General features: G+C 42.1%; 1 long non-coding RNA gene across 1 annotated transcript in view; it reads right to left on the bottom strand.

Annotated features, from left to right (window-relative positions):
- Nucleotides 1-5,034: 5,034 nt before the first annotated feature.
- Nucleotides 5,035-25,959, bottom strand: part of LOC122700471 — a 94,661-nt gene continuing 73,736 nt past the window's right edge. The window contains exon 3 of the long non-coding RNA XR_006342779.1: nt 5,035-5,081. This is a non-coding gene — a long non-coding RNA (uncharacterized LOC122700471). The remainder of the gene's footprint in view (nt 5,082-25,959) is intronic.

Raw genomic sequence — 25,959 nt, 5'->3', positions numbered from 1 at the left:
TCTTTAAAAGAAAACTATACCAAATGTTTCTGCAAGGCTAAAAATCATCTTGAAAAGTAAATAACGATTCTTGAAATACATTTTATCAATCTAGGCTTTCACGTATCAAGGCTGCTTAACAAAACCAGGTATTATGTGCATTTTACTATGAAAATTCCATTTAAACCTTCCATGCACCTTATTATTTATCACTGAGGTTTGCAGCCACCAATGAAGTCCAAAAATAATTCATTTCCTACTTCCTTTCATTAAACAGGCACATTATGAATATGAGGCAATAAATGGCAATTTTCGTAACATTTAGCTCTTTCACATAGTGAATTCACAGGAACAGAGAGCATCTGAAGGTTTAAGTCAATGAACAACTCTTTCCCTAATTTTGAAAGATTTGCCAGAAAGGAGCAGTGTGAGGAGGGTATGATGACAGGACCGGGAAGCAGGCTCAGCTTCCAGAACAGGAAATCTATTTGACTATCAATCTGCAAACTGTATTTTATTAAAAATGTAATTACCCATAAGACTCTTATTTGCAGAACCCGTTGAAGGAATATTGACATTGGGAGCTGTGTTAAGGTCTCTGAAGTCATCACAGAGCATTGGAACCTTCCCTATCTGACTTAGTGTTTGTGGAAGTTTTCTTCTCCTCAAAGGGCACAGAGACCAGGAGGAAATTGCTTTATGCCAACAGCTCCTCATGCCGGTTATCAGAAAAGGGAGAAAAGGGTGCAGGGTCCTGGGATCCCTGTTTGTCTCCTGCTCAGCCCCTTCCCATTCTATACCGAGTTCTGTGGCTGGCTGTGTGGGTAGGTGTGTGACTTGGGCAGAGTCCTGAGCTCTGAAGGGCCCCATGTTTGTTTAAAATTCTATTAGTCTTTAAATTCTTCATAATTTTTGAACAAGGGAGCCCACCTTGTCATTTTTCACCAAGCCCCACAAATTATAATTATGTGGCCATTATATTTTGCCAAGCCTCCTCACTTACACACACACACACACACACACACACACACACACACACCCCATAGACATCTCCTCTAGACCCTCATCATAACCACTTGTTCTCATCTCTATTAGGAAAAGATGGAGGAATACAAGTTGGGAAGCAGAAGTCAGAGTGAGCTGCCTGGGTTCAAATCCTTCTTCTTCTCATAAGCTCTATGCCCATGATTTCCTCATCTGTCTAATGAAGACAACATTCATCCCATCTTATGAAAACTCAGGAAGGTAAGTCAGGAAAAGCAACAAGAGGAGTGAGAGCTCCTAACAGACAAGTGCTCTTTTCCTGGTAATTATGACATGATGAATGGGAAGAGAAGAGGCAGAAAGACCACTGCCCTGCCTCTCCCCTCCCAGGCTGGGTTTACTGGCCTCTCCTCCATTTAAAGAACCACACTGAATACAGCATGCCTGTCCTACCAAAAAACCCTCAAAATTCAGTATTTCCTAAACTTCAGACATTCATGTACTACTTTCACATGTACAACCTGCTCCTTTAAGTGAAATTGTTTTGCCTTATAAATAAACTTTCTATCACTACTGTAAGTGGAAACCCAGAATCCCATATCAAGAAGAGAAGGTCATACATGACAGTTAACATTTTTTTTAAGTGTTTATTCACATATCACCTAAAATTTTCTTATATATCACCAGTGGCACCCATACTGAGCTTGTCTTCTCTGCCCCTGGGCTCTCTAAGTGTACCAACTGTGGTCTCACCGCTATTTCACCAGCAAGAGAGCAGGGCATGAACATCAGGCTCTCCAGAGCCGTTTGCTGAATGAATACTTCTTAACAAACTGGTAAGAGTGATAGCCGCTTACTTGGCCTGGTGGCTTCCTAAGCCCCTAAAACTTTTACATCCTAAAGGCAATGGATTTCTTCAACTCACTATTTATCAAAATGTGACCTAAAAACCACCTGGATCAGAATCACCCAGCGAACTTGCTACAGAGGCAGACATCCAAGACCCAGTCTGTACCTACTGAATCAGAACTTCTGCACATAAAATACAGTTTAGTGGAAGAACCCCAGGCATTCAAGTGTGAGCCTCTCAGTTGTATCTGACTCTGTGACCCCATGGACTATAACCCACCAGGCTCCTCTGTCCTTTGGATTCTCCAGGCAAGAATACTGGAGTGGGTACCCATTCCCTTCTCCAGGGGATATTCCCAACCCAGGGATTGAAGTGGGGTCTACTGCATTGCAGGCATATTCTTTACCATCAGAGCCACCAGGGAAACCCGATAGCAATAGTAATGGCTATACTAAAAACAACTAACACAACAGTGTTCATATGTGCCAGGAAATACATTAAGCATTTTACATACATTATCTTACTTAATCTGTTTAACAAGTCCATGTGGTAGGGACTTGCCAAAGTCACAGAACTATTGAGGGGTAGGGATGGGATTTAACTCAGTAGCCTGACCAGAGAACCAAACTCTTAGTAACTATACTAAGTTACTAAGTAACCGTACTCCTGGGGAGAGGGAAAGCCTCTAGAGAGAGGTCTTACCCATGTACCCACCCATGTGTCCTTGGGTCTCATCATGTATTTTTCAGTTTATATGCTAAGATCTTCCTGCAATACAGTCATTATCCAAGCAGAAAGCATCACCAAAAAAAATGCTTTTGAAGCTCACTGTGTGCATTCAAACCACATGCTTGTCAAAGTATGTACATTTTGAATAAGAAAGTATCCTTAACTATAAAGGGGATGGTGACCTTCATTACTTGGGAGGACAAAACCACCCCTTTCAGATTCAGAAGACCCTGCTAAGGAAGCTAGGGTCAGTTGCTTCCAAGGACTGGGAGAAGATTCTCAGAAGTGAACTTGTCCCAACCTGAGGTGGGACCTGGCCCTGCAAAAGAATAAGGAAAGACTACACAACCACTGTTTAGATACTCTAGAGGACATTTCTTCTCCAGCTGGGGCATTAAAGTGGATCAGCTCCAAGATCTCTTTCAAATCTAACTATCCAGGATTCTGTGACTTTGCAATGAGCAAAAAGAAAATTGATTTAAGACACTGTTCAAAATGGATGCATTTGTGTTCTTCTCTAAAAAGAAAAAAGAGGAGAAGGAAAGGGGAAGGGAGGGGAGGGGAAGGAGGAAGAAGAAAAAGAGAAAAGGAAAACCGCTGGCTGGTGTCAGGACTCATTCAAGTCTCACGAACACGAGAAAAGTGCAGACCAGGTGCGGGCACTGCTGAGCCAGCACGTTGTTAATCATGAGTGAAAAGGAAAATAAAAACCCACTGAGTCGGGTGACATCCATCGTGGAAATATTTAGTGCAGTATGGTTCCTGCTGAAGTCCTGATGTGGGAATTTATAGTTCAATGCCCAGTGGAAACATTTACCTTAGTAAAAGCAGAAGACAATGTACATCTCTTATTGCACAATTATCACTTTCCATGCGGCTTCCCTGGTGGCTCAGATGGTAAAGTGTCTGCCTGCAATGCGGGAGACCCAGGTTTGATCCCTGGGTCAGGAAGATTCCCTGGAGAAGGCAATAGCAACCCACTCCAGTACTCTTTCCTGGAAAATTCCTTGGACAGAGGAGCCTGGTAGGCTACAGGCCATGGGGTTGCAAAGAGTCAGACACGACTGAGTGACTTCACTCACTTTTTATGGTGGCAAGAAAGATGTTTAAATAAATAAAAATGTAACACTGCCACTGCTTGTTCTTGAGTCTTCTGATTTAATTCTGCCAAAGGGATGGGAGCCATCTTCATTTAAACTAGTTTAGTACCTCTGTGATGGACAGGTGCTGCAGATACGAATGTGTGGAGTATAAGAGAAAAGAGTCAATTCTGAAATAATCACCAAGGGGAGAAAGTCCTTGAATGGGTCCCTTTAGCATTATTCTGTCATTGAGAACTCAGTTTGGATGCTTTGTTTAGAATCCCAGAGCAGTTGCTAAGTTAGACATTTTAAGGTGATTAAAAGTCACTTTATGAACAAATTGTTGTAGATACACAAGTTATCCCTCCATCCCAAAGGCTTTTAGGGTATTCAAATAGCTGTTATAAGTGATAATAATGAGCTTGGTCATTCTTTTTCTCCTTGTTCATATTTTGTTCACTTAGCTAATTCTTTAGCTAGTTGCTGTGCTGTTGCCATTTTTGTTTCTTTCTGCAATTTTCTCATTTGTTAGTTTCTGTTTTAATTATTTATCACATGAAACAGTTATTTTGCATAAATGGAGTTATTTGGAAGGTATATTTTCTGAAATTTTTGCACATCCTTTGGATCCCTTGGTCAAAGAATACCATCTTCTCTGGATATAAAATTCTTGGGTCTTAGCTGCATTCTCTTGGAACCCTGTAGGTCCTACCTGTGTTCTTCTGATATTAGTTATTTACACAGAGAAAACTGAAATAACTTGATTTATGTCCTTTTAAAGAAACTTATTTTGTTTTCTCTAATTTTCTGTTTGAAGGCTTGTAGAACTGTCTATTCATCCCTGAAATTTTAAATTTCTTACCAGGATTTGTCTTGGCATAGGTTCTATTTAAGGTATGCCTGAAAAACCCATGAAACACTCACTTTCCATTCAAGAATATTTTCTTTTGGGCAGATTTTCTTCTATTATGCCTTCAATCACTGCATATAATCTGTTGACTCTACAACTTCCTTCAAAAATTATTATTTGTAGGTTAACCTGTGAGTTCTGACTTTAGATCTCTCCTCCCTTTTCCTCCTTATCACCTTTCCATACATTCGGGAGAACTTTCTAAAATGTGTCTCATTTCTGATTAAATTTTCTACAGTGTAGATTCTACTTTTCCTGCTTCCAATCAATAATTCTGGTTGCAAATTTTTTCTTTTTATTCAGAAGACTTAAAGAAATGATGCTCTCTTTTTTTTCTCTTATCCAGGATAAATTGTCTCCTGAATTTTGTTTCTGTTCTTTGGAAGGTTTATTCTTTCCTCTAAGTCTCTGCCACTTCACTCTCTTTGCCTTCAGCTACATATTTTCTCCCTACTAAGATCTCCAATAGGGGGGATGATGGAGAAAAAGAATATAACATACCTCATTGGTGCCTTTCATTGTTGATTACATGTTGATAAGATAATACCTAGAGTGAAAAATATTAAGAGTTAAAACAAAAGGTACTTTCTTTTTATCCCAGACATTTAAAGAAATGATTCCCGCTTTTTTCTCCATGGTAGACCATGGAAATCTTAATGAGATGGAGCAGTTCAGCTTAAAGGGTGGCAGAACATGCCACTCAAAAATGTGCCACTTTGGCATAAGGATTATTTTGATCTTAAGGCACTTTAAAAAGCTGGTGCAAGTAGGACATTCTAATCTCCACTCACATGTGAAAGATACCCTCCCTGTACCAGGAGAAAAGAAACATTTTTTCAGCGGGGAATCATAGCTGAGAGAATTCTCTACAGACTTTGTTAAAATAATTCTTATCTTCCTTCAGCCTCTCCACACAGTTTATTTTTCCACAATCGCCATTCTTTGTTCAAATTAGCACAAAAACACTCCAGTTTTGCCACTTCTTTGAGTCTTCACTTTCTTATAAGGGCTCCCTTGTCATATAAAACTTGAATTGAATACATCTGTATGTTTTCTCCTGTTAATCTTGTTATGTCAACTCAGTTCTCAGATCCAGCCAAAACAGAGAACAGAGGTAAAATGTTGTTTCTCTTTCAAGTTAAAGGTCCTAAACATGGATGCCCACAAGGTCAAGAGAGAAACTGAAAGCAAGGAAGCAGAGAGACATGTGTCCTGACCGAAAAAGGCTAGTACTAGTTGAAAATCTGGCTATTTCAGCAATAAATCCATATTTTACATATTAACAAATAACTGGGAAATTTTTAAAAACATTGTGCAAGTCACGCAACACACATGTGTTCTCGATTCAGCCTGGGGCTGCCTGCTGATATTCTGTGAGTTAACAAACCCTACAAAGCCGGGTTTCTGTGAACCTGACCCACTCAGGCTTCTCCTCTCACACTTCAGGGACAAGCATTCCCAGTAGGAATTCTGAGAAAGCGCTTCCAGTAACAACTGTGGGAAGTAGGGGTTAGATTTCAAAGTATTTGTGGTCTCTTCCACCTTAGATCTAAGTTTTCTTGACTCTCTCACTTCCCTTGAGAATCTCTCCCATGGCATTCTGGACTACTGACTAAAGTTCTGTCCCTGAGTTCTGTCTCAGGGGGAAAAGTTATTATTCTTACTTCACATCCTTCCTTCTGCAAAGCGCTTCTCTGTTGTTGTTCAGTCACTAAGTTGTATCAGACTCTTTGCAACCCCATGGAGCCCACCAGGCTGCCCTGTCCTCCACTACCTCCCGGAGTTTGCTCAAGTTCATGTTCATTGAGTTGGTGATGTCATCTAACCATCTCAACCTCTGCTGCTCCCTTCTCCTCCTGCCCTCAATCTTTCCCAACATCAGGGTCTTTTCCAATGAGTCAGATCTTCACGTCAGGTGGCCAAAGTACTGAATCTTCAGCTTCAGCATCAATCCTTCTAGTGAATATTCAAGGTTGTGAGAGAGTCAATTCCTAGGCAGGTTGATAAGAAGTCCAGGGTCGAGGAGGAGGAGGAGGAAAAAGGGGTCTGGGGCTCTCAAGGAAAAGATAGGGGTCTGGAATTCTCAAGGAGGAGGAAAGGACAAACCTCTTTTTTCTCTACATTCCTTAGCCTTAGTCACATAAAACGTTTTTCTTTAAGCCCTGATGATTATACAACAAACAACTCTGTTTAAATTCTGTACTAAGGATTATATAACAACAATGTGTCCTGCTTGAGGACAGTTTCTCCTTCTTGAAAGCCTTCTGACTAATCCTGTTATCTTAAAATGTAAATTATGGGACTGGGTCTCAAGATCTTTACAATCTTGAGACATTCTTTTGACTTATTGTAATAACCAATTTGGGACTTCCCTGGTGGCTTAGATGGTAAAGCGTCTGCCTGCAATGCGTGAGACCTGGGTTCAATCCCTGGGTTGGGAAGATCTCCTGGAGAAGGAAATGGCAACCCACTCCAGTATTCTTGCCTGGAAAGTCCCATGAACGAAGGAGCCTAGTGGGCTACAGTCCATGGGGTCACAAAGAGTCGGACATGACTGAGTGACAAAAAGTATATAACTCCATTGCTAAGACTAGCGAGGGGACACTCTCCATCCCCCTTCTGATGTCTATGTCAGAAGCTTTCTCTGTACCTTTTCATACTTTAATAAAACTCTGCTACACAAAAGCTCTTGAGTGATCAAGGCTGGTCCCTGGTCCTGAAGCTAAATCTTCTTCTCTGGAGATCACGAATCCTCGTTCATGGTAAGCTATCAGTTGATTTCCTTTAGGAGTTACTGGTTTGATCTCCTTGAAGTACTTCTCTACCTTTTGTTTCAACTCTCTTAATATTGTTCACTCTAGGTGTTATCATATCAACATGTAATCAATATAGAATATATCAATGAGATACTTTATAGTCTTTTTTTCTATCAAGCCTTTGGAATTATCTCCTTGCAGGTTTTTTCTGTTTTTCCTGGCCAGGTCTAAAACTGGCTTTTGATAAATATTTACTAAAAGTATAAAAGTATTTATGAAAAGTATAGTTCTGCTAATTTTAGACAATAAGAATGAATTTTTCAGTTACCCATTTTCCATATAAAAGGATGAAGTACATTTCCACATCCAGTTTCCCATCGAATCAGCATCTGAGCCCCAAACGCTGATCTGTAGCCAGCGGTCCCAACTGCGGAAGCCTTGGACAGTCAGCACTTTCCACGGTTACCAACTGTCTCTGGCACCACCTGCTGGCCATTCACTGCATCCCTAAAGCGTCCCTAAAGGTGAACCAGAATCCATTCATCTGCAAGAGCAGAAACATCCTTAAGACCAGCATTCAAGGGCTCAGCTGAACACAGTAGAACGTTTTTTCCAAGAAAATCTCCTCTCTCCTATGCTCATCCCTCCTCTGTTTTCTGGGGCCAAAACTATTTTTTAATAAATGTATCCACTGTGTCATGTATGGCAAAAAATCATAACCAGGACACAGCCTTTACCACCCGAGCAGAGTTTAAGAGGCCTGCACCTCATGACCTCACAATAATCCAGAAGTGGGGTGAGCTTTACTGCTAGCTGTACTGGAGGACCCTGTGTCCAATTCCTCCCCACACCACTCCTCAGCCACATGACCCTGATAAAGGAACTCCTCCCTTCAGCGTCTCTAGTGAACACTGGCTCACCACACAGGACACTCCTCTCCAGCTCTCGAATCCTACAAAGCAGTGATTCTTACTGTGAGCCTTCCGGTTACCATCCAGACTCATGCTGTCCAATATGGAAGCCACTGACCACAGGTGACTAGAGACCTTGAAATAAACTAGCCCAGTCTGAGATGTGCCGTAAATGCAACACACACACTGAAATTCAAAGGCATAGTATGAAAAAAGAATATAAAATAGCCCTTCATAATTTCTATAGTGATTACCTGTTGATATGTTTTAAATATATTGGATTAAAGGTCATGTCCGACTATTTTGTGACCCCCAGGGACTGTAGCCCGCCAGGCTTCTTGGTCTACGGGATTCCCCAGGCAAGAATACTGGAGTGGGTTGCCATTTCCTTCTCCTGGGGATCTTCCCAACCCAGGGATCAAACCCACATCTCCTGCATTGGTAGGTGGGTTCTTTACCACTGAGCCACCAGGGAAGCCCCAAACAACAAAAAACATTTTAAATATATTGGATTAAACAAAATGTTATTCAAATTAATTTCACCAGTTCCTTTTTATTTTTTTATTGCAGCACTAGAAATTTTTAAACTGCATCCTGGCTCACATTATAGCATCAACTAAACAGTTAAACGTTTAAAGCTCACAGTTATCTTATATATCAGCGGAAGGAAGAGCATTTCTATCACTAGGATCTCTTTAATTTATTTATTTTTCCCTTTTTTTGTACGAGTCTCTGTGATGAATAAAAATGCCTGCGTCCCTACTCACAGGATGGTCACTTTTGTCCATCAGCAACTTTGAATCTTGAAGATGGTCTTCCTGGAACTAGAGTCGGCCTGCCCAGGAAATCTTGTGAAATTTCTATAAGACACCTTAAAAAGGTGGGAGACATGCTGGAAGGATCTCTGATCCAGAAATATAAATATATGGGATCAGGAGCAATTCCAGGAGAACTATACATGACCCATACGCTTATGAAAAATGTTCTCTCATGCTGGTAATCAAAGAAATAGAAATTAAAACATGAGATGTTGCTTCTAGCCTATCAAGACACAGACTTTTTTAAAAAAAATTATAGTCAGAGTTGGCAAGGGTGTATGGAAATCAGTACATTTATTCCCAGCCTGGGGGAACTGAAATTTACACAGCCTTTGCAGAGGGTAACTTGGCAATATGGAAAAATGGCCTTAAGGTTGTGCATGCCCTCTGAGCCAGCAATTCTGCCTCTAGGGATTTCATCTAAGGCAATCATCGTTGCTATGCAAAATAACTTGTCTGCAGGGACATTCATTACTTTGAAAATTATAACCAAAACAACACCAAACCAATGAATTCTTTAAAATAAGGCATACTGAGTATATGAATAATCTGCTGCCTTTAAAAACTGTGTTACAGAATATTTAAATAAATTCCTCCTCCTCTCTCCCCCATCCATACTCCTTAGTTCAGCTTATGTGATCTTTTCTTGGTGAAGCAGAAAACGTCACTCCCCTGTAAAGTCCTTCACAGCCCTCACCGGTTATTAGGATGAAGGCCCTCTGTATGGTCCTGGGATACAGGCCTGCCTCCCTCTCTAACTTCACCCGGCAGCCTCCTCCCCCTTGCTCACCTCGCTCTGATCACTGGGGCCCTCTTTCAGCCTCACAGCTCTAGAGAGCGCTTGTTGGCTCTGGATCTGCAGTCCAATCACTATGATTGGAAGCTGCCTGTACCACGTCCCACTCTTTTTTCTGGCAAAGACATCATCACCATAGAAGACTGTTTGGAATGCCACTTCCCCAGAATCCTTTTCCCTAAACCTCAGTTTTGTCAGGTCCTCTTGTTTCTTGCCTCCCAGTACTGTACCTTTTCTCCCTGTCACTTCTCACCGTTTCTGATTCTGCATTTATTCCTATGATTGCTGAATGCCAGTCTCCCCACCTGGCTATAGGACTTAGTCCACACCTGGCATGTAGGAAATGTCCATAAATTCATGTTGAATAAATGAACGACATTATAATCAGTAAAAGGCAGGTTACAGTAAAATAAGTCAGAGAAAGACAAATACCATAAGATCTCACTTACATGCAATATACAAAAACTTTTAAAAAATAAACCACAAGTAAATAAATGTAAATTTAGATACAGAGAACATCCTGGGGGTGGCCAGAGGTGGGGGTGAGGAATAAGCTAAATTGGTGAAGGTGGTCAAGGTAAAATCAATAAGTCCTGGAGATATATGTACACCATGGTGACTATTATTAATAACATTGTATGGAATATTTGAAATTTCCTGAGAGTAGATCTTAAAAGATCTCATCTCAAGGAAAAAAATTATAACTATAAATAGTGATGGATATTAACTAGACTTATCATGGTGACCATTTCACAATACATTCATATGTTGAATCATTATGTTGCATACCTGAAATTAATGTTATATGTCAATTATATCTCAATAAAAAGACAGGCTATAAAATGGCAGGTATAATAGGATTTCAATATCAATAAAAATACATATATGTATGTAATTGCAACTTATCTGGGCAAGAAATAAAAAGGAGCCAAAAAAAATTCAAGCTGTTAACAGCAACTATCTCTGTGTCATGGTTCCACTTTTCTTCTTTCATCCAGACTTTCTACAGGGAACCTATCTAACTTTTACAATCAAGAGAATATTTATTTTTAAAAAAATTATATCAACTAAAGCCCTGAGTTTGAGTTTCCACTCTTAACAACAGCTTGATCTTAAGAAAACTCAGCTCTTCATAGGCTCTTCTGTATAAATTAGAGCGAGGACACCTTCCCTAACTATCTCAAAGAAGGATTAATGGAATAATGTAAATTTCGAAAACATTTCAATAAGTATTCTGAATAATCATTTTTGGAGCACAAGATGCAAACTCTGTAGGGTGAAGGGCATTTGCCTAGTGGTTGTATAATTTGCAAATACCACAAAGAGTTGATAATTCATCGAGTAGGTGGAGCCTGAGCCTTTTGATGGGCATATCACCCAGCAAGGTGAGAGTATGAGGCCTTGGAATGTAGGAGGAGAACCTACCATGGGGAGAGACAATGGAAGAATTTCACAGAAATGGGGACATCCACTCTCCTTTCCCCAAGGCCAAATGCTGGGAAATAGATGGTCTCCAGAACCCCAACAAGAGTTCCCAGCAGAGGGGAAAGAGCTCAAGTTGAAACACTGAGCTATTGGGAGAGATGGCATTTTTCATGCTGAATAACTCAACTTGGTGGGCTCTTTCTGTATGCTCTTGGCAAAAATCCAAGCAACTCTGGGCATTCTCTTTGGGTTCTTTCTCTTCAACCTTTTGCTTACTGAATGCAACTTCAGAGAAGAGCTGCTCTGACTCTGATGAACGATGGCAGCTCATTCAGCTTATTCCATAAATATTTATTGGGCATTTATAATGCCAAGCACTATGCTAGGAGCAGAGGCCAAAACAGATGAACAAAGCACTGTCCCAAATTCCCAATTTGGGGAATTTGGGGGATCTCAAGAAACACATGATCTAGTCACTACGGTCTCTGGTCATAAAGTTCCCTCCACCTCCCCCAGCACTGCCCACTTCATGATTCCTTGCTTTGTGTCCCTGCTCTACCCATTTTAGTATTGATCCCTCTGAACTATATCCACTCACCTTAGAATCTATCCCCATTCACCTGCAATCTCCTTGAGGACACACTCAACTCTGAATCCACATCTGTGGCACACGTCTGTTATGGATGGTACTCAGTGAATAAGCAAATGAACAAATGATCTAACTGCCTGAATAATTTCATAAACAAATGCCAATTAAAAAAGTAAAGATTACCTAGAGAGCAAATGTTCAGTGAGGCTTCATGCATTGCAAACTGAATAGAAATGTGTGCTCTCTTTGCAAGTGTGTCCTTTCTACAGTATATAGACGGACAGTGAAAAAAGAAAGGTACAGGAAATAGGGAGCTATTTCTTCAAGGCTTTCTTTGACACAGATGTATCTCTGAGAGAGACGCTTCAGTACCCCCAGAGAAGGTTACAGCTCACAGAATTTCAACAGACTAAGAGATCCTCCCAAAAGAAGTGACTGCATTTATTGAAGGCTGTCATCAAAGATGTAGGTCATCCCTACCTCCAATTATCTTAATACAAGGTATAAAACTGCAAAAAACTGATATATACAGTAGCTTGTGTCAAATATGGGTACCCAGAATGGTGAGGGCCATGTTCTGAGGAATGAAGAAGGAAATTAGAAGTGATTAACTCAGAAGAGACAAAATTCAGCGGAGGTATAATAGCTGACTTCAAATACCAAAATGACCAGGGTATAGAAAAGAGGTGATACCTTTTTCCTTATAATTCCCAAGGTCAAAGCTAGGCCCCACAGGTGGGTATAAGAGAGAGGCAGGTTCTTGGCTCAAGAGAAAAGGCTCAGGAATGGTAATGTCAGGGAAATTAGCATAAATGATGCAAGTTTATAACTCAAGGTCAAAGGCAGTAACACAGAACAGAACTGTCTTTGAAACGCTGCTTTCAAAGTTTACAAAAAGAGTGCTGGATCCGCATGCTGAGCATATAAAATAGAATCATTTAGTTCCCTGTCTACTAGCAAAGAATGCTAAACCCAACATCCTGCGTGAGTGCTCTTTTTTAACTGATGTGGCCCTCTGAATGAGCCTTGGCTTTTCAGCATCTTGCCCTGTTCATAACGGCTCCACTTATCTTGAATGCCCCTTTCACCTAATCAAGTCCATAAGCCCCAGCTAACACCTCTAGAATAAGTGTCCATGGGTCACTGTGAGCCACAACATCCCTCCATCCTTCAAAACTCTCATCATCACCAGGGTCCCTGTACTTTGACTTTTCTGTACTTGTCATTCAACTGTTCAAGAATTTATATTTTTCCCTCCAGTTAGATTCTAGTCTCTTGAAGGGAAGATGCTATATGCTTTTAATCTACAGGAATTAACCCAGTCTCCTGCAGGTAACAGGCCCCCGGTAAATGTCCACAGATCTGGTGCTACTGGATTTCAGCCAGAGAATGGAGGGAGCCCATTCTGTCAAGGTCTTGGAAAACATCTGTGTTTTCTCATCGCAGCATTTGCCATCCATCACAGAGGAGATTGAAATAGAAAGAAGTCAAGTAAAGTACAAGGTCATGTGCAGGAGCCCCAGCAACTCCACTCTCCAAGGTTAGAATGTTCTTTCCCCCTCTCCAAACAGCAGACCAGATGGTCTCCTAAATCTTGGCTTTCGTGGTTTAACTCTAATTACAATGTTAGTTAGCAATGAGTTCGGTGATTCAAAATCACTAGTAGATCCTTTCCAAGCAGTCAAGCTTTTTTCCCAGCTCTCACTACAAATAGGGTAGCTTTGTTGTCAGCCTCACTCTCGCTTCCTGTATTATAATTGCTTAGCTGTTTAGAAAATGAAATGAGCCTGAGACTACCAAGCCTAGCTGAAAGCTATGAGCACTCCAGGAGACAGGAGGTAGCAGCAGCCAGATGGCTAAGTAGCCTCCGATAAAACTGCAGTCAAATTGGGAGACACAAATCAGAAAGTACTCCTCAATGGTGCAAATGCCTCACGCCAGGTGTTGAACTCAGAGGTGCACATGTGTTTGCCTAGATGTTTTGTGAATGTGGTTAAGAAGAAACCCTTAAAAGTAAGTCCTTGGAATCATAAATGTTGGAAAAAACTTTTCAAGGTTGTCTGATCCAGACCTTTCCAAATGCACCAAGGCCCCATCAAAAGAATTCATCCACGTTCTATTCAAACACTTCCCACAGAGGAAACTCGTGACCTCAAGAGGTAGCTTAGTTAGAGATCATTACTATTAGAGTTTGTTTTTCCTAATATGCTGAGCACCTCACTTTGACTCCCACTTATTGATTCTGGCTATGCTCTGTGGAATCAAGCAGGAAAAAATAGATCTTTTCATCCATGGGATAACTCACACAATTAAAGGAGGGTCTCAAGTCCTCCCTAAATCTTAACTTCTTTAAATATCTCCCAGGTACTTAATTGCTCATTACTTGATTCAATCCCGAATTTCTTCCCTTAGTCTACCCACATCTTTCCCTTGGGGAATCTGTTCTCTGCCAGAGCCCTGCGGAGGCAGCTGGACTGGATTCCCTACCACATGGTCTCAATCCCTAGTCACATTTGATTGGTCCAGGGGTGGAAGCCTGACATAAGCACAGCCACCCACTGACATCCTGTAACATCAGTCTGGCAAGAAGAGAAGAGCCAGGCCAATCAGGCTGCTCTCCTGAAAACTGGGACCTGAGTAGCCTAGAGACTGTGGTCAGTTAACTGTGGTCTACTAAACTGGAGGGTTGTGCAGAGTCAAGCCAGAAATGGCCATCTGGGGCCCAGGGCTAGATGACTAAGTAAGCAAAGGAAAGAAGTTTTTTTTTTTTAGAAAAGATAGGACATTGGGAAAGATACAGAAAGAACCATGAGGAAGACAGCGAGATGAGAACGGGGCCTCCTACCCTTCCTAAGACTCAAGTTGTAGCTCTCCTGGGATCCTAGAGATCTTCAGCCTTTCAATAAAAGATGAGGAAAACTGAGAATCTATTCCTTGAACCTGTAAAATACTGGACTAGAAACTCTCTTTTCCAGTGCTTCTCTTGGAGGGCAGTCATTCATTTCCAGGCTACCCCGAAGATGGACTTTTTCAATTGTGTTTGATGTCAACTGTAAAAAGTTAAACAGAAACCTCCACGAGATAGAAATAGGAGACCAGAAGGGGCGCTCTCATGCCCCGTGACTATAGCAGAGCCCAAGACCCTGATGCTGGGAAAGACTGAAGGCGGGAGAAGGGGACGACAGAGGATAAGATGGTTGGATGGCGTCACTAGCTCGATGGACATGAGTTTGAGTAAGCTCCAGGAGTTGGCGATGGACAGGGAAGCCTGGCGTGCTGCAGTCCATGAGGTCGCAGAGTCAGACACAACTGAGTGATGAACTGAACTGAACAGGAAGAAGAAAGATTCCTTTCCTGGCAAGGACTCAGCCAGAGAAAAACCATGAACTGTTTGTGTACTACAGCCTCCCACTTTCCTTTTCCCACTATAAAAGCGTTCTTCCCTTGCTGTGCAGGTACTTGCATATGGCTCTCTATGTTTGCAAACCCTAAACTGCAACTATCTACTGATCCCAAATACAATCATCTTTTCTGGAGAAATATCTGGCAATCAATGTATTTCAGATCAGATATATCAAATATACATTATATGGTCTGTCTAAGTGAAACAACTTAGAATTGGTTGTGTGATCACAACAACTAACTGTATGCTCACTGTATACAATGTACTGCACCAGATACAAGGCTATGGTAGCAATCGTCCAGGAGTTTAGATAGTCTAGTGGGGTAGATGAGCACAACCACATAAAGCTGACTGTTAACTGCGAGATTTAAAGATGGAGGACCTACAGATTATCACACAAAGCATTGAAGTATAGTTGGTTTACAATGTTTCAGGCGCACACTGAAGTGATTCAGTTAAACATACATACCTATTCTTTTCCAGATTCGTTTCCATTATGGATTATTACAAGATACTGAATATAGTTCCCTGTGCTATATGGTAGGTTGCAGCCAAGCGTCAGGATTGGTAGGAAGCCAAGTCCGTGGACCAGTGCTTTAGGGGAATGGGGCTCAGGTGAACAGTGGGGCAGAAGGAAAGGGCACCTTCTTAAGATGAAGGAGGACTGTATTTGAACTCCACTTTGGGCCCTGTTGCTTACTCACGTGTGACAAAACATGTCTGTTTCTCTGTGTCTCAGTAAATAGGGAGGTGATCAAAATAGGTTGTTCTCAACCCAGGGACCTCAGACGCCCATGAATCCATGAAGATGCTAGTAGACATCCACAATTTATTCTCAATAGACTTTATAAGGCCCCAGGGCAATACCAGTTCTTTCAAGCTTATCCAGCGTTTCAGTGGACAATGCCCCCTCTTTATTTGATTTATAATAACTAGGAGAAAACATAACTCACTAAACAAGCTTGTTCTTTTAAAAATATACAATAAAAGAGGAGCTGGTGGTTAAAAAAAAAAAGTATGACAAAAATGGACCAGTGGATTGCCCAGATCATCCAGGTCTAACATTCTAGAACCTTCCTTTTACCTGCTGCCAGAAATCTGGTCAGTAGAGGTCTGTCTATGTCCTCAAGGTTAGAAACATGGGATTTGGAGTCAAATGGACTCAGGTTCAATCCTTGTCTCTCACTTGCTAGCTGATTGACCCTGACCAAATCATTTAACCTCTTTAAATCTCAATTTTGTTATAACTAAATTGAGATTAAAATAGCATTTTCCTGATGGAGTCAAGGCAAGGAGTGAAAAAATACAAACTTTAGTCATCAACATATTCCTTCCTGATCTTTGCCATATCTGCATAAAATCTGAAATACAAATTAAGTAACATTTTTCTTTAACTTAATTTATGTTTTCACTTAATGCACTATAACAGGAAACAATGAATTGCTACCATACATAGAAAAACAGTATCACCATAAATTGATACTAACCACAAGATTAATACCAATAAAAATTGTACTGAAAAATGTTTCTCAGTAAATAACAAATAAAATTTTGTTATTCTAGCTAAATACTATTTCTGCTGAAGGTTCTGTGCCTGAGACTGCCTTCTCTTTGTTAAAATGAAGATTAGCGTGTATAAGAGTAGAGTTAAAAACACAGCAACTTCAAACTAAGGATTTCTCTTTGCAATCATCAGAAAGCTGGGAAAGAATTAAAGGGCGCTCTCTGCGCGGTTCAGTGTTCCTCAATGCCTCAGCTGGGTATCACCTAGAAATAATCTCTCATAACACAGAGCCACATGGCAGGTACACTGAGAGAATATAATCAAAGCCGTTGTCAGTAGACTTGCCATAAAGTAACTGGATGAGTCTTCACGACTACTGTTAAGAGAGCCAAGCCGGTCGGCCCTGACAGCCCTGCCCGCCCGACTCCACGCTGGGCTGACAGCCTGGCCGTATCTCAGCAGAGGCATCCGGAAGTGGCACTGCCATTGGCTCCTTCCTGCCTTTCATGACCACGTGTTCATGTCTTCTCCATAGCACACCTTTAATTCACCCCTTTCTGTCCACTGCCATGATGATGACCCATCACATGGCTTGGTTCTTCATCACCCTACCCCTCCTTCTCACTCTTTAGGATTTGGCTGGAAACACTGCTCTAAGAAGACTTTCCTGATCCCCTAACACCCCGTGCCAGACAGAGGTAACAACCCTCTTTACTGTGCACCCCGGGCTGTCTGCACAGACTTCTGCTGTAATAAGTACTTGGCAAGATTGCAGTGGCCTGTTTATTGTCTGTCTTGCCTACTCAACCATGAGTTTCTAGATGATAGGAACTGTGTTTAAATCACCACGGTATTACTTAGCTCATAATAGATGCTCAATTCAGTTTTTTAATATGGAAGGAAGGAAAGAAGGAGGAATGAAGGGAGAGAAGGAGAGAGGAAGGAAGGAAGGAGAGGAGAAAAGTAGGGAGGGAAGGAAGGAGGGAGGGAGAGAGGGAAGGAGGGAGGAAGAGAGGGAAGGAGGGAGGGAGGGAAGGAGGGAGAAAGGGAGGGATGTGGGTGTTACAGTGATGGGCCACAGTGCTTCTCAGTTTCTGATTTTCTAAGGCAGGAGAAAACCAACGTAATTCAGTCAGAGTTGACTCAATTCCCTCCTGTCCAATTTCTGTACATCCACTTCACACACCATCCGTGGCATTTTCCTCATCTTACAAATACCTAAGGACTCCAGCCTTCACAGAAACAACCTTGACTCCTTGCCAGAAAGCAAACAAGCCTAAGAATAAAGGAAAATAAATAAATAACAACTGCATCATCTCATACTTCGAGGTCTGGGAAATGAATTCCAAATGGGAGCTGAACTCAAAACTAAATGTTTGGTTTTCAGTGACAACCAGCTACTTGGCTGGAAGCCTCAGCCCCTGCCTGAGACCACTTAGACACTGTGGGCCCAGAGCTCCTGGCGAGTGCCGCTGTCTCCCCTGCACCTTCTTTAGTCAAGGAAGCAATTACTGCCAAGAGAAAACAATCAAAGCTTCTACCTACTGCTGCAAAGCTGTGGTTTATGGTGGATCTTCTTCTACCCTGGGAACGTCCCAATTAGTTCCTCAGGATTTAGACTGTGTTTGGGAAGAGTTTACACAAACCAGCGGATCAACACCTGTCATGTGTATGACACACACACACACACACACCCTCAAATACACACAGGAAATTGGGCTTTTAAACCTGGTGCCTCCTTACCATTCAGATTCTACAGGACTGTATGTCTAACCATGTATAGCTACTTACATGCCCTAAGCCTGGGGATAAGATGCACTTCCAGGGGGCGGTCCCAAGATGGTGGAGGAATAGAACGGGGAGACCCCTTTCTCCCCCACAAATTCATCAAAAGTTTCATTTGAATGCTTAGTCACTTCCACAAAACAACTTCAGAACACTGGCAGAGTACACCAGGCACCCAGAAAGGCAGACCATTCTCTTCGAAAGGAGGTAGGACAAAATATAAAAGATAAAAAGAGAGACAAAAGAATTAAGGATGGAGACCCGTCCTGGGGAGGGAGTCATGAAGGAGGAGAAGTTTCCAAACAGCAGGAAACCCTCTCACCAGCGGGTCTGTGGGGAGTTTTGGGATCTCAGAGGGCAACATAGCCGGGAGTCCAGTCGCCCAGCCACCAGCAAACGGGGGCTAGAGAGGGAGGCGTGGGCTGCATGCTTAGGGTAAGGGCTGGGCCTGAATGCCCTGAGGACAATCTGAAGGAGCTAACGTGAGATAGTAACCGAAACTGTGGGATAGCCAGAGAGGAAAAAAAAGACAGAGAGAACTTTCCCATGAAAGGCTCCAACCTAACACACATCCTGGCTGACTCACAGAACAAAGGACTGAGCGAATACCAAAGGAGAGCCTGCATACAGGCCCCTCCCACACCCCACCAGAGGCAGAGAGGCAGGCATGCTACAGTCAGATATGGAAGGCAAGGGGCAATCTCAGCCCCAGAGACCAGCATCCTCCACCAAACTGTGAGCAGGCTCCCAGTTGCTAACCATGTCTTCCTGGGATCCTGGACAGTTAACATCTGCCAGGAGGTTCACAGCTTGAGATCAGTTCCCCAGAGGAGACACACAGCACACCTGAGATGGTGCTCTCGTGGCACACCCGGGAAACTGAGTGCCCAGGACCAGGGTGGTGATAAAGACCACAGCCCACCTGGGACAGTGCACTTGCCAAGCACATGGTCGCCTGAGCTGCTCAGACCTGGGACAGGCACAACACGCAGGCCCAATGAGTCTGTGCCCTTGTGGAGTGCCTGAGAACCTGAACCTGAGCACCTTAGACCTGGAAAGTGCATGAAGCTTGGAGCCCACTTTGGACAGTTCCCCTGCAGAGCAACATGGAGCCTGAGCAGTGTAGACCGCTGTGAGCTGGGGCAAACCCAGTGTGGTCCATACACTGTGGGCACTCCCCACACACACCAGTGAGATCTGTTTGCAGTGTCCCTCCCTCCCCACAACACAAATGAACAAGTGAGCCTAAATAAGTGACCACCTTCGCCCCCTTGTGTCAGGGCAGATATTAGACACTGAAGAGACTTGCAAACAGGAAGCCAAAATAAAGAAGAGGGAACCACTCTGGAAGTGACAAGTGCAACAGATTAAAACCCTGTAGTTAAAAGTGACTAAGCATTGGAAGGGGCCTATATTCTTGAGAAGAAGTACAAGCTGGAACAAGGAACTATCTGAAACTGAACTGACCCCACACTGCCCTCCACAGCTCCAGAGAAATTCCTAGATATAACTTTACTATTACCATTTTTTAAAGTTTTATTTTTAAGTTCTTTATTACTCTTTTAATTTTCATTTTTATAACCTACCATTACATTGCCAAAAAAGACCCTATTTTTAAAGTGAATTTCATACATCTATCTTTTATAATTTTTGTGATTGATTTTGTTTTGTATTTATAATATTGTATTTTTGATAGTCTAACCTCTACTCTAGATTTTTAATCTTTGCTTTTTGGTATTTGTTATCAATTTTGCACCTTTAAGAATCTCATCTTCAGTATCCATTTTCACATACGGGTGTGATTACTGGTTTGATTGCTCTCTCCCCTTTTGACTTTCCCTTTTCTCCCCCAGGTCACTTCTATCTCCTCCCTCCACCGTCTCTTCTCTACTTAACTCTGTGAATCTCTCTGGGTGTTTCAGGCTGTTGAGAACACTTAAGGAGCTGATTACTGGCTAGATCTGTCTCTCTCCTTTTGACTCCCCCTCTTCTCCTCCTGGTCACCTCTATCTCCCTCCTCCCTCTTCTCTTCTCCATGTAACTCCATGAACCTCTCTGGGTGTCCCTCACTCTGGAGAATTTTTTTTACCATTAACCTCGATGTTTTATCATCTGTGCTGTATGGATGGAGAAGTGTTGAGGCTACTCTAAGAATAAGACTGAAAGCCACACTGGTTCCAAATAGGAAAAGGAGTATGTCAAGGCTGTATATTGTCACCCTGCTTGTTTAACTTATATGCAGAGTACATCATGAGAAACACTGGGCTAGATGAAGCACAAGCTGGAATCAAGATTGCCAGGAGAAATATCAGTAACCTCAGATATGCAGATGACACGACCCTTATGGCAGAAAGTGAAGAAGAACTAAAGAACCTCTTGATGAAAGTGAAAGAGGAGAGTGAAAAAGTTGGCTTAAAGCTCAACATTCAGAAAACTAAGATCATGGCATCCGGTCCCATCACTTCATGGGAAATAGATAGGGAAACAGTGACAGACTTTATTTTGGGAGGCTCCAAAATCACTGCAGATGGTGATTGCAGCCATGAAATTAAAAGACGCTTACTCCTTGGAAGAAAAGTTATGACCAACCTAGACAGCATATTAAAAAGCAGAGACATCACTTTGTCAACAAAGGTCCATTTAGTCAAGGCTATGGTTTTTCCAGTAGTCATGTATGGATGTGAGAGTTTGACTATAAAGAAAGCTGAGCACAGAAGAATTGATGCTTTTGAACTGTAGTGTTAGAGAAGACTCTTGAGAGTCCCGTGGACTGCAAGGAGATCCAACCAGTCCATCCTAAAGGAAATCAGTCCTGGGTGTTCATTGGAAGGACTGATGTTGAAGCTGAAACTCCAATACTTTGGCCACCTGATGTGAAGAACTGACTCATTGGGAAAGACCCTGATGCTGGGAAAGATTGAGGGCAGGAGGAGAAGGGGACGACAGAGGATGAGATGGTTGGATGGCATCACTGACTCAATGAACATGAGTTTGGGTAAACTCCGAGAGTTGGTGATGGACAGAGAGGCCTGATGTGCTGCAGCCCATGGGGTTGCAAAGAGTTGGACACAACTGAGCAACTGAACTGAACTGAATTACGAGCCTATTTTATTTTTTAAATATTTTTATGGAAGCATATATAGTTCATTTACAATGTTGTGTTAGTTTCTGCTGCACAGCAAAGTGAATCAATTACACATGTACATATATCCACTCTTTTAGATTCTATTCCCATGTAGGTCATATAGATACTGAGTAGATCTCCCTGTGCTACATAGTAGGTTCTCTCTAGGTATCCATTATATTATAGTATATTTAGTAGTATGTATATGTCAGTCCCAATCTCCCAGTTGATCCCTCCCCAATGAGTCCATTTTAAAAATCTACCTCCTCTTCTCTTGTGCCCATTGGTTAGTCTGAGGTTTAATATCACTTAATGCTTTAGGAAAAGCATTAAGTTTTTCATAAAGAACTTCCAATGTTAAATCAGTAACAGATTGGTCTCTGGATATAAACCATCCAATTAATGTGACTGGATGGTAAAAATAAATAAATAAATAAAGTTATCTTTCATTAGTCATTCACCTCCAGAAAGAAAAGGTCAGTCTTTATCTTAATAACAAAGAGGACACCTTAATCATGGCAAACCTCCTGAATAAATCAAAACAAACACCCTCTATTAGATAAATGAAGATGAGCATCTCAGTAGGTACCCATTACCCTGACAGGAGCAGAGAGGAAAGCCTGTCTGTGTCTGTCAGTCTGGTCTCTGAAAAGGTAGCACTGATTAGACCTGACACATGTTTGTATCTGAAAAGCAGGAATGAGCAGCAAAGGGAACACCTCCAACATCCTCTCTCCACTCAACAGCATACTCACATTTAACACCACCATACAGCTTTACCCAACCTTCTGTACTAAAAAGAAAAGAAAAAAAAATCCATCACTTGCCTTGACCCTCAAGGAAATCCTGTTATGTAACTAAAGGGCAGGCTTAGTTTTACAGATGAAGAAGTGAAACAGAAGAGTGACCAGGCACCCAGGCACAGATGGGTGGGCCATCAACTCACTCATCTGGCAAATGAATGAATGCCAGGCATAGCACTGGGTCCTGCAGAGGTGATGGGGAGCAGGGAAGAGAGTGTCTGCTTTCACAGCCCTTAGAGAGGAGAAGGAAGATTAGACGACTGTGTAGGATAAGCGCCAGGACAGGGAAACAGGGTGGGAGAAGCATCAAATCTGTTGGAGGGTCCTGAAGGATGAAAGGAGCCAGAAGCATTTGACCCTATGAGAGCAGGCTTGAAAGGGGGAGCCAAGAACAGGAGGCAGGTGATGCAAGGAGAAATACCAGGAAAGCACGTTCATGCTTGTCTTCAGGAAGACCTGCAGACAAGAAGATGGGAAACAGAATGTAAATCCAAATACTGCTATATTCCATGGGCTTTGGGGGCCTCTGAATATCCTGGAGTTCTATGGTGTTAGCACTGAGATGTAATGAGATTTGACCACAGTGATTTTGGGTATGTTTTCTTTTTCTTTTCTTCTGGCTGCATGGCTTGTGGGATCTTTACTTCCCCAACCAGGGATTGAACCCAAGTCCACAGTAGTGACAGCCTGAGTCTTGACCACCGGAACACCAGGGAATTCCCTGGACTGTGACATTTTAAAGGTAACGATGAAGTTGAAACAACTGCTCCTTTCACCTCATCTGGCAGCTCGAACAAGGCTAATAAACACACAAGTCCCAATATCTCATCATCATCTCTCTGCCCGTACAAATGGCCAGGACCTGCCAGAGTCAAGGGGGCTTTGCATCTCACCAGACTAACGCAAAGAGAAAAGGGGCATTTATCACCTGTCTCCCCCTCTCAACTTGAGCCCTGGACCTAAAGCCATATACCAAGGCCAGGAGGGAAGGATGGCAGGGTGAGGGAAAGGAGAGGGACTTCACAATTCTGTGACAGTGTTTCTGTTGTGTGGATGAAAGATGTTGCCTGCTATATCAATAAACAAAGGATGCCGCAGCCGTCAAGTCATCAGCCACAGTAGGCACCCTGACTCTAAATCCTGAGGGAGTTCGGGATGGAGAAAAGCCCAACACTAGCCTACATGGTTAACATGCACATAAAAGGAATGGTTTCATTGAGCCTGGACTCTTACATCTTCCCATATATAGCAAGGGGCGCAAGGGGCTAAATTCATTAACTTGAGATATCTGATTTTCTTTAATTAACGGTAACCTTTTGATGTTTCAATTGTCTGGTCTTTGTTGTGAAACCTCCTATATAACCTGGCCCCTCTCCTACCACTTTGGAGCAGTCTCTCAGAGTTATCTGAGAGGCTGCCTTCCAGACATAAGTCCTCAGTTCTGTTTGCCAAATAAGACATAATTCTCAACTTTTAGATTGTGCATATTTTTCAGTCAACAGTTGATACTACTAATTGTTTTCTTCAAAAACCACAAATGAGAAACACTTCAAATTTAGGGTATTTTTTGGGGGGTCAGATTGCTAGTTCATTTTAGTTACTATGTGTTTTTGAAATAGAATTCACATAGGGCATTTTATTCCCACTTTCCTCCCCACAATGAGGGGTGGAATCGCAGTACCAATGAAACTAGCTTTTGTCCTCTGGCTCCCAGAGCATCCCATTTGGTCCAATTGCTTCTCAAGCCTGATCTATTTATTATCAACCTTGAATTCTCTTCTGTACCCACTTTCTCTGAGCTCTGAGCCCTTCTCTCTCTCTCTCTCTCATTTGTTCTCTAGGTCCATAAAATGCTCTGCCTTTTCCTCAGTCAACAAGATTTATTCAAGTTATCTTGTTATAAGTTGGTTGCTCCAGCGCCCTGTCTCTAGTGGCCATAAATTCCTAATGCAACTCCTCTGTGCTCCATCACCATGAAGACTGAATAGCTTTTACGACATCTCCGTAGGTACAGAAACGTTGCCAGGGAGCGCAGAAACAGAAAGACATAAAAGCTCTGGTCACAATCCTCTGAGCCAAACTCCCACTCCATCAGGCAAATGAAGTTTCTTTTGTACCCCAAGGGAACTCTAAGATTACAATGGATATGGCTCTTACTCTTGATATTCTTGAAAGTATCTGCTGTCAACCTGTGCTCTGTGGCCACTGGTGACCCATAAAAAGCCTTTATTGATTCACTGAAAAAGTACAGAGTTCTTGCTGTTCATAAGCTCTACTTTCAGTTCCTTTATACAAAAACACTGTTTATTTTCATTGCACATATCATCATCTGAAGTTAAATTTTTATCTTGGTTTATTTCTCTCAACAAAATATACATTCCAGGAAATCAAGGAGTTCATCAGGTTTGCCTAGAATTGTATCCCTAGTGTTTGATAGATAGTAGGTGCTTAATAAATATTTTTTGGATGGACGGAGAGTAAGACAAAGGTCTCACTCAAGACCTTTGCCTTACTCCTCATTCCACTCAAGGATTTTAGAAATGGAATAGCTGATTTTTATGCCCTCATGTTTATAGTACAATTATGACATAGTTCTTTCTTGCAGATGAATCTTTTTTTTTCCATACTAGGCATCCTATTATTTCTGTCTCAGTTACACAAGTAGCTCTCTGCTGTGCCTCTGTGAGGGGAATTTGGTCACACACATTGGAAGCCAAGTCCAAGGCGTCATAAGAATGGCTGGGAAATTTAACATACAGGGAAAGTTTAAATATTTCTTTCTGAAGGTTTCTGGGGCAACTAATTAAATTCAAACATATTTAATGGCATTTACTCTGTACCAAGAATCCTGGTAAGCCTGGTAAGAAATAAGCAGCTTCAAACAGAATAGCATCACTTCTATTGTATTGGGAGCCATAGAGGATTTTGTTTGTGGGGAAAAGGAGATTTCATACATTTTTTAAAAATGAAAACCATCCTTCTAGATAAAACCTAAGCTCCTTAGCTATAGTTTTTCCAGTATGTGAGAGTTTTCCAGATGTGAGAGCTGGACCATAAAGCAGGCTGAATGCCAAAGAATTGGTTCTTTTGAACTGTGGTGCTGAAGAAGACTCCTGGAGTCCCTTGGACAGCAAGGAGATGAAACCAGTCAATCCTAGGGAGTCAACCCTGAATATTCATTAGAAGGACCGATGCTAAAATTGAAGCTCCAATACTTTGACCACCTCATGCAAAGAGCCAACTCATCAAGAAAAGACCCTGATGCTGGGAAAGATTGAAGGCAGGAGGAGAAGGGGGAGACAGAGGATGAGATGGTTGGATGGCATCACTGACTCAATGGACATGAGTTTGAGCAAACTCTGGGAGATGGTGAATGACAGGGAAGCCTGGTGTGCTACAGTCCATGGGATTGCAAAGAGTCGGATGTGACTGAGAGGCTGAACTGGACAACAACAACAAAGCTCCTTCTATTGCTAACTCTCTACAATTTTCCCATTCCACTCAGGACTTT

Source organism: Cervus elaphus, chromosome 9, assembly GCF_910594005.1.
Source record: "Cervus elaphus chromosome 9, mCerEla1.1, whole genome shotgun sequence".
In the NCBI taxonomy this organism is placed as follows: domain Eukaryota; kingdom Metazoa; phylum Chordata; class Mammalia; order Artiodactyla; family Cervidae; genus Cervus; species Cervus elaphus.
The sequence above is the reverse complement of the archived record's forward strand: the minus strand, read 5'-3'. Positions and strand labels throughout refer to the sequence as shown.